Below are 9,536 nucleotides of genomic sequence, written 5' to 3' on the forward strand. Positions count from 1 at the left end.
TGTCCCGCGCAGGGCCATGAGTCAGACTCATGATCCCTGTGAGTCCCTTCCAGCTCAGGATATTCTTGGATTTGTTGGAGTCAGTCATGGATATGGACAAGACACCTCAGGGTGGATCCCTTTCTCTGCTCTCTGGTATTCTGCTCTTTCCTGGCAATCTCCAAGAAAATTGCTCTGCACTAATCTTTTTTTATCAATTGCAGCAGCTTGCTGGGCTTTCTTCTAAATCTTCCAGATGTCTTTGATCAGCCATGCAAAACACTTTTCATTTTCTCCTGAACTTTGCTTTTCTCTTGAATAAAAAGTGCAGCCAGGCTTGCTTAAGAGGTTTTCTTGAGACAGTACCACTTTCCTTTCTATCTTATGGACCGTGTTTTGCCTTTTAATTTCACCAACGTGACACCTTGGTTGGACAGGGCCGGGTGATTTCCTCATTTGGATCCAGTGGGGCTGGGATTTCCAGCCCTAAACTCCTTGGACTCTGGCACCAAAAATCGATCATAACATCACACAGCAGCTTCTCCCTTTTAAACTTTCTCTGAAATAACCAAAACAGCTCTTAAAATTCCTTTCGCTTACAGCTTACGCTGTGGCATGAGTGTCTCATATCTCGCGACCCCTCCTCGAGACCCCTCTTAGGACCCATCCGCACCCCCCAGGTCCCCCCACAGTGCCCCAGGACCCCTCCCCAGACCCCCCCAAACCCCCGGACCACTCCCCAAAGCCCCCCCAGACCCACCCGGACCCTCCCCCGCCCCCCCCCCCTCCGATCCCCTCTCAGGCCCCTCCCGCTCCTGTCCCGAGCCCCGGGGGGTCGCGGCGGCGGCGGGGAAGGGGGCGCTGCTTCCGGCTCGCCTCTGATTGGCTGGGACGGCGTGGGGGAGGCGGGCCTTGCTGAGGGGATCCGCGCCGTGATTGGTTAGTTCAGGGACGTGCAGCGCGCTGATTGGTTGGTTCGGGGCGGGGCGCGCCGCGCCGCTATTGCTGGGAGCCCGCACACGCGGTGGAGGCGCGAGATTCTGAGGGAGAGCGGAGCTGAGGTGGGGCCGGGGGCAAACTGGGGGGGTTTGGGGCAGGTCTGAGGGGAAATTGGGGATTTTTAGGGGCATCGACGGGAAACACGAGGGTGTGCGGTGGGTTTGGGGGGAATGAGGGGGTCTGAGGGGGCTTTGGTGGGTCTGAGGGGGCTTTAGGGAGCTTTGGGGGGAGCTTGAGAGCGTCTGGAGCGTTCTCAGGTGGGTTTAGGGGGAACTGAGAGGAATTGGGAGAGTCTGAGGGGATTTTGGGGGATTGCGAGAGGATCTGGGCTGTTCTGAGGTGGGTCTGGGGAATTTCGAGGAGTCTGAGGCGATTTCATGAGGTTTGGGGGGATTGAGGCGTCTGAGGGGGATTTGGGGCAGTTTGATGGATTTGGGGGCGTCTCAGGTGGGTCTGGGGTGAATTTTGGGGAGAAATGGGGGGGGTTTGAGGGTCCTGGGGAGGTTTTTGGGGTCCTGGGGAGTGTTTGGGGGTCCAGAGTGGTCCTGGGCAAACCTTGGGGGGCTCTGGAGGGTTTGGGGTTCCTGGAGGGGTCCTGGGGGAGATTTGGGGGTCCCGGGGGGTCCCAGGCCCACCCTGAACCGGGGTCTGGGGGTTTCGGGGGGAGGGGGCACTGCAGGGGTTCCCCCCCCCCCGTTTTTGGGGGGTCTCCCATGGTGCCCCCTCCCCAAAAAGCTCCCAGGGCCCCCTGAAGTGGCTCCTGTTCCACCGGCCGGTGCCCCCTGATCCAGGACGGCCCCGCTGAGTCTGGGGGGGTTTGGGGGGATTTTGGGGTTTTGAGAGGGTTTTTGGGGATTTCGGGGTGGCTTTTTTGGGCTTTGGGGGATTTTGTTTGGAGTTTGGGGGGAAGTATTGGGGTTTTTGGGAAGAATTATTGGGTTTTGTGATGGTTATGTGATTTTGGGGAGTTTTGTTGATTTGGGGGATTTTGGATTTTTGGTGTTTTGTTGGGGTTGTGGGGGCTTTTGGGGGGAGATTTATTGAAAATTTAGTGAGGTTTTTAAAATTTTGGTGAGTTCCACTGGGATGTTTGGAGATTCCCTGGGGTTTTTGAGGGTTTTCTTGTAATTTTTGGGGATTTTCTGAAGTTTTAGTGGAATTCTAGGGGAGCTTTGGGGCATTCCCTGGGTGTGGGGAAGGGCTGAGAGGCACCAAAATCTCCTTAAAAGCCACAAAAGTCCCAATAAAACCCACAAAATCCCAATTAAATCTCTGAAAATCCCATTAGAACACTCTAGAATCCCAATAAAAGCCCATAAAATCCTTTGGAATGCCAAAAACCCCAAAAATCCTGATTAAACTCCACCAATCCCCCAAAGATGTCCCCAAAACCAGAAAAAGTCCCACAAAATCTCCCCCAAGATCCAAAGAAATCCTGGCAACACCCAAACCCCCCCAAATCCCACCAAAAATCCCAAAAACCCCAAATCCCCAATTAATCCCTCTGAATGCCACCACAATTCCAATAAAATGCCCCAAAATCTCCTAAAAATCCCAATAAAACCCCAGGAATTTCTGAGAATCCCAAAAAATCCCAACAAAATCCCAGTAAAATCCCCAAAATTCAAAAAGAGCCACAAGAAATTTCAATAAACCCCCAAACACCCCCAGAGAAACTCCCCCTCAAAATGCCAAGAAAATCCCCCAAAATCCAAACCCCCAAATCCACAAAACCAGCCACTCCCAGTCAATCCCAGTGTGATTCCAGTCGCTCTCAATGAGATCCCAGTGTAAGCCAGCATGGACTCAGCTGCTCTCACTGGGATCCCAGTGTGATCCCAGTTGCTCCCAGCATAATTCCAGATGTTCCCAGTTCCTCCCATGATGATCCCAGTTGCCCCAAGAATAGTCCCAGTCCCTCCCAGCAGGGTCCCAGTCATGCCCAGTTGCCTCCAGGGTAGATTCAGTTTCCCCCAGCATCGTCCCAGTTGCTCCCAGCATGATCCCAGCTGTTCCCAGTGTGGTTCCAGTGCCCCCAGGATGGTTAGAGACACTCCCAGTATGTTTCAGTTACCTCAGAATGATCCCAGTCTTTCCCAGTTCCTACCAGTTTCCTCTAGCATCATCCCAGTTTCCATCTGTTGCTCAAAGGGTGGCCCCAGTTGCTCCCAGTATGATCCCAGTTGCCCCAGTTGTAGTCTCAGTCCTCTCAGCATGGTTCCAGAACCTTCCAGCCGATCCCAGTTGCTCCCAGTGTGTCACATTTTCCTCCCAACATGGGCCCAGTAGCTCCCAGTAAGCCCCAGTCAGGTTCCATTCACGCCCAGTATAATCCCAGTATGAGTGTAGCCACTCCCAGTATGATCCCAGTCCCTTGCAGTCCAATCCCAGTTGCTCCCAGTCACTCCCAGTCTGATGCCAGTGCCCCCAGAGTGATCCCAGTTGCTCCCAGCATGGGCCCAGCTGTTCCCAGTGTGCTTCCATCACTCCCCAATGGTTACAGACACTCCCAGGATGGTCCCAGTTGAACCCAGTTGCCCCTGCTCTAGTCCCAGTCACTCCCCAGATGATCCCAGTCCCTCCCAGCTTGGTCCCACTCACTCCCAGTTGCCCCCAGTGTGGTCCCAGTTCTCCCCAGCATGGTCCCAGTTGTTCCCAGTGTGGTTCCAGTGCCCCCAGTATGGTTCCAGACACTCCCAGTATATCCCAGTTGCCCCCAGCATGTCTGCAGTCATTTCCAGGCACTGCCAGTGGCCCCAGTAAGGTGTCAGTTATCCCAGTATGATCCCCCAGTCATGCCCAGTATATCCCAGTTGCCCCCAGCATCTGGGGGGCATCCAGTCCTTCCCAGTTCCTCCAGTTTGCTTGCAGCATCATCCCAGTTTCCCTCAGTTGCTCCCAGTAGCCCAAAGTGTGATCCCAGTCGCTCCCTTTCAACCCCAATATGATCCCAGTAAGCTCCAGTTTGATCTCAGTCACATGCCAGCCCTCCCAGTGTGCTCCCAGTATAATCCCAGTTGCTTCCAGTCTCTCCCAGTATGGTCCCAGCTGCCTCCAGTGTGGTTCCAGTTGCTCCCTAGATCAGCCCAGTCAGTCCCAGTATGATGCCATTTGCTGCCAGCGTGCTCCCAGTTGCTCCCAGTCAGGCCCAGTATGGGGGATGATGTGCAGGGTGTGCTCCCAGTCCCTCTCAGATCCTCCCAGTATTAGTCCAGTCCCTCCCAGTATGATCCAGAGATGAGCCCAGTGTGCTCCCAGTCCCTGCCAGTATAAACCAGTTGTGCTCCACATGGTTCCAGTTGCTCTCTTTCACCCTCACTTTTGTTCCAGTCACTCCCAGTATCTCCCAGTGTAGCCCAGTTCCCTCCAGCATCTTTGCAGTTCCTTCCAGTATGATCCCATTTGCTCCCAAGCACTCCCAGTCAGCCTCAGTGTAGTGGCACTCACTGCCAGAATGATCCCAGTCAGCTCCAGCATGATCCCAGTTCACCCCAGTATAAGCCCAGCAGTTTCCAATCACCCCCAGCAGGCTCCCAGTCACTCCCAGTTCCTCCCAGTTGCTCCTAGCATGATCCCAGTTGCTCACAGCTGCTCCATCCCAGTCACTCCCAGTATATCCCATTTGCCGCTAACGTGGTCTCAGTTGCCTCCTGCAGGCTCCTACTCTCTCCAGTATGATCCCAGTGTCCATCAGTGCGATCACAGTCTGCCCTGGCATGGCAGTGTGATCCCAGTATGATGTCAGTACAAACCCAGTCCCGTCCCAGCATCATACCAGTATAATATCAATAGAAACCTAGAATTGTCCCAGTCACTCCCAGTACGATCCAAGTACACAGCCAGTACATCCCCAATACACTCCCAGCATGATCCCAGTATGATCCCAGTTTGATGTCAGAACAAAGCCAGTACAGCCCCAGTCAGTCCCAGTACGATCCCAGTGCAGCCCAGTCCCTGGCAGTGCTGCCACTGCTGGGATCCCCCAGGCCTGTGTGCGTTCCCCCCTGGCGGATGTGCCGAGAGGAGCCCCAAGGGCTGGCAGTGGCCAGGCAGGGTCCCCAGCAAGGCCCAGTTTGGATGTGCAGCCCCCAGTTTGCCCAGTTTGCCTCTCCTTTGGCCCGGGCCGGGTTCCCCCCGCCCGCAGCGGCTGGGAGCAGCCGAGAGCCCCGCGCTGCCCATGCCGACCTGTCCCGGCTCCATCGCCGCTGCTGCCGCGGGCTGCGAGGGCTGCGGGAACGGGGCACCGAGGGTGTGGCTGCTGCTGGGGGAGGAGGAGGAGGGAGGGAAGGGCAGGGATGGAGGGGGAGGAGGAGGCGGGTAGAGGGGGGAGGAGGAGGAGAAGGAATGGAAGGGGCGGGATGAAAGAGGAGCAGGAGGTGGGGATAAGACAGGGGAGGAGGAGGAGGAGGGGGGATGGAAGAGGAGGAGCGGGAGGAGAGAGAGCAGTGAAGGGGGCGGGGTTAGGGGGAGGAGGAGAGGGAGGTGGAGATAGGACAGAGGAGGAGCGGGAGGAAGAGGAAGGGCAAAGGCGGATCAAGGCTGAGCTGTCGGAGCCACTCGGTCTCGAGCCCTGCCTGAATTCGCAGCCCCCACCTGTGGGATCATCGCCCCCCCCCCCCCCCATGGCGCAGGTGAGCGGGCAGGGGGAGCCCGGCCCGGATATCCCGGGGGGTCCCTGGGTTGGGTTTGTGGGGGGATGTTTGGAGAATGAAGAAGTCCAAGGCTGAGCGGAAAAGGCCCCTCGGGGGGACATCGGGGGGTGGCGGTGGCGGCTGCCGGCAGAGGCAGCCTGGAGGAGCAGAGCCCTGTGTCCCCCAGGAGGCCAAAGTGGGGAGGCCAGAGAGGGGGGAGCGCCGCCATTGGCGGGAGCCTCAAGAGCCTGGAGAGGGGCAGGGGGGACTCCTTGGAGCCGCTGCAGCCCAGAGCAGAGAATGAGGGGAGAAGGGAGCCCGGGAGCCCAAACAGCCCCGGCATCCCGAAATGGGGAGAGCCAAGAGGGGGGAGCTTTTGGCATTGCTGGCACTGCCAGCAGCCTGGGCAGGGGGGGCACCCAGGAGAAGGGGGACCCCCAATCCAAGCGTGACCCCAGCAGCTGGGACAGGGGGGAACCCACGAACACCAGAGGGGAGGGACCAGGGATGGGGAACTCCTGGGAGGCTTTTTCAGGGCTGAATCTTGGTGTTTGGGAGGTGTTTCTGGAGCCCAGGTGGCCGGTGAATTGTAGAGATGGACTTGGGCAGAGGAAACTTCAAACTCAATGTGCTCATCCCTTGTTTTCTCCAAACCAGGATTTCCCATTGCAACCCCTGGGAAGCTGATAGGAAGAGGAAGATGCTCCAGGGCACTGAGGCAGGTGAGGAGGAAGTCAGTGCCCCTTTCCCCTCTGTGCTGCTCCATCTCCCAGCCCAGCACAGCCCCCGGCTGCACCACAGCCCTGGGGGGATCTCGTTGCCCTTGCCTGTGGCACGGAGGTAAATCCCATGCTGTCCTTGTCCTTCCTCGCCCAGAGCAGGAGCTGAGCATGGAGAGCAGGGAGGACAAATGCCCGCGGCAGAACCTGGTGGCAGAGGCCGTTTTGAGCGGCTCCACGGCGCAGGAAGCCAACGGGGAGGAAAGGCCCTGGAGATGCCGCACGAGGAGGGGCTGCAAACGCAGATGGCGGGGATGTGAGGGGGAAAGAGCCAGCCTGGGCCGGGAAGGCGGCCGGAGATGGAGCCAGAGCTCGGAGCTGGTGCTCCATGAGCAGCTCCATGATGGGGAGAAGCCCCACATGTGCGTGGAGTGTGGGAAGAGCTTCAGGAGGAACTGCCACCTGATCAGGCACCAGAGGATCCACACTGGGGAAAAGCCCTACGAGTGTGGGGAGTGTGGGAAGAGCTTCAGCTGGGGCTCAAGCCTGATCCTGCACCAGAGGACCCACACTGGGGAGAGACCCTATGAGTGCTCCGAGTGTGGGAGGAGCTTTCAGACCAGGTCCAATCTTCACCGACACTATCAGAGTCACAGAGAGGAGAGGCCCTTCCAATGCCCCGACTGTGGGAAGGGATTCAAGTACAACTCTGACCTTGTCAAGCACCGGGGCATCCACACAGGGGAGAGGCCCTACGAGTGTGATAAATGCAGGAAGAGGTTTCAGACCAGCTCCAGTCTCCTCCGGCACTATCAGATTCACAGAGAGGAGAGGCCCTTCCGCTGCCCCGACTGCGGGAAGGGATTCAAGTACAACTCCCACCTCGTCACCCACCAACGCATCCACACTGGGGAGAGGCCCTACGAGTGTCCCCAGTGTGGGAAGAGCTTCTCCTGCAGCTCTAACTTGACCCAACACCAACGGAGGCACCGGTAAGGGAAGCCCTGCGAGTGCCCCGAGTGCGGGAAGAGCTTCGTGCGCTGCTGCAGCTCCATCCCCCACTGGAGGAGGCACTTTGGGCACAGCCCTGGTCACTCACATTCCATGTGATCCATGTTAGGAACACACCTGGCTGCTTCTCCTTTGGTTTGGCCTGAATTTTTTTCTCTTCTCCATCTCTCTGTCCTCCAAAAGTCCGGGGGGATGGAACAGTCACCTCAAAACCACTCAAATTCCACTGAAAATAACTGAATTTTAACCCCAAAGGGCTCAATTCCACCTCAAATTCCTTGTTCCCTCAAAAAACTCAATCCCAGGCGAAACTCACTCCATTCCACAGCTGTCAGGTTGAGATGGAGTTGGAAGGAGATTGGGAGAAGTGGGATCTCAATTTGGAGCAATGGGATGGGGATTGTTTCGGGCTGGATGTGTGGGATGTATTTGATAGCAAATAAAACTTTCAGAGTTACTGATTCCTGTCCCGTTCATTTTCACTCAGTTCTGTTTGCAGAGTGCCACCTTCTCAGCTCATTCAATTCCTATAAAAATCCCATTTTTTAAATCATCTAACCCAAACAATCCAAAAACCAATATCGAAATAAAACCACCCGCACACCATTAATCTTTTGAAAATAATTTTAATTTTTCAAGAGTACTTAAGGATATTATTAAAGTTTAATTTTTTGGTTGAAATGTCTGAGAAATTATAGTGGTGTTTGGTTTTGTGTTTAGTATATTTGTAATATGAATTGTTTAACTAAGAGGTGTTAGATTACATGTTAATTTCTTTACATATTTTTTATCTAAAGTACATTAGTCATCGAGTTAAAATTTTCAAAAGGTATTTCTTGATATATAATTTGTTTAGTTATATGCATTGGTAATATTATAGTAATAGTTATTGTTGGTTTGAGTTGAATCATTGTTGGAGTATTGTAAAGAAGAGTTGAGATTTTTATATTTTATTTTTATTATAATTTATTTAATTTCAATTATTATTTCTTTGTTTATAATTTTATTGCAATTTGTTGAGGGGATAGGATGGAAGTTCAAGGGCAGGAACATTTTTTCCTGGCTGGGAACTGGAATTCCAGACCCTGGGAGTGTGTGCAGGACCCCACAGACTGGGATCAAATATGGGCTGGGATCAAATATGGGCTGGGATCAAATATGGGCTGGGATCAAATATGGGCTGGGATCACGTGGATGGGGATCCTGTGGATCAGAACCCTCCAGACCAGGATAGCCTGAAGTGGGATCAAATATGGGCTGGGACTGTTTTATAAAGTAAATTATATATATATATATATATATATATATATATATATATATTTAAATATATATGTAAATTATATATATATTTTGTTATATAGTTTTTATTTCTGTCGTTAATTAAGCTTGTGAAAAGGCTGCTTGTGTTAAACTGCCTGCTTGGATGGGATAACATCCAATGCACACGGGATGAGGACACCTGTACAGATCTGCCAACTATCAGCACTCCCCGTCTGAAGGCAGAGTGCACCAAGGCCCAAAAACTGGAGGTGATAAAGAGAATGGACTAAAACCACAACCAAGGAATCTGCATGCTCTAAAAAGGCAGATCCAAGGGAGAGCCATGCTAAACAGTTCTTGGAAGATGTAAACTAGTTTGGGGGAAAAGTTTGCTGTGCATGAGGGTCTATGAATATGCACAGGCTGATGTAAGGGGAAAGGTATTTCAGGGGATCCCCGAAGGTAACAGGGTGCTCCTGGCTGAGTGCCAAGCGGCACCCGGCCGTAATAACCTTTGCTCCATGGTCCTGGTCCCCCATAAAACTTTTATTAAAGTCCTTTATTAACTGTTTACATTTTCACAGGAGAGTGAATGTGTTTTCCACAGGCAGCTTCACAGAAACTGGAACACGTGGGGGTTCCCAGGAGTGGGCACCGCTGATCCAGGGCATGGAGGCGCTGCCTGCAATCGTCCATAACCGCCCATAAGGAGCCTCCAGGGCTTTACCCTCCATGAGCTGCAGCAGACGTGTCGGGAAAGGGGACAAGAGCCCGTGGAATGGTGCTTGTTGCAGGCAGATTGGCCACTTGCAGCTCTTCAAAACTCCCTTCCCTGAAAAATAAAAAAAATTCAACCATTCAAAAATGTGAAAAATGTGTTCACTCTCCTGTGAAAATCTAAAAAGTTTTATAAAGAACAATGTGCGACCAGGACCAT

Source organism: Molothrus aeneus, unplaced genomic scaffold (genome assembly GCF_037042795.1).
Source record: "Molothrus aeneus isolate 106 unplaced genomic scaffold, BPBGC_Maene_1.0 scaffold_36, whole genome shotgun sequence".
NCBI lineage: Eukaryota > Metazoa > Chordata > Aves > Passeriformes > Icteridae > Molothrus > Molothrus aeneus.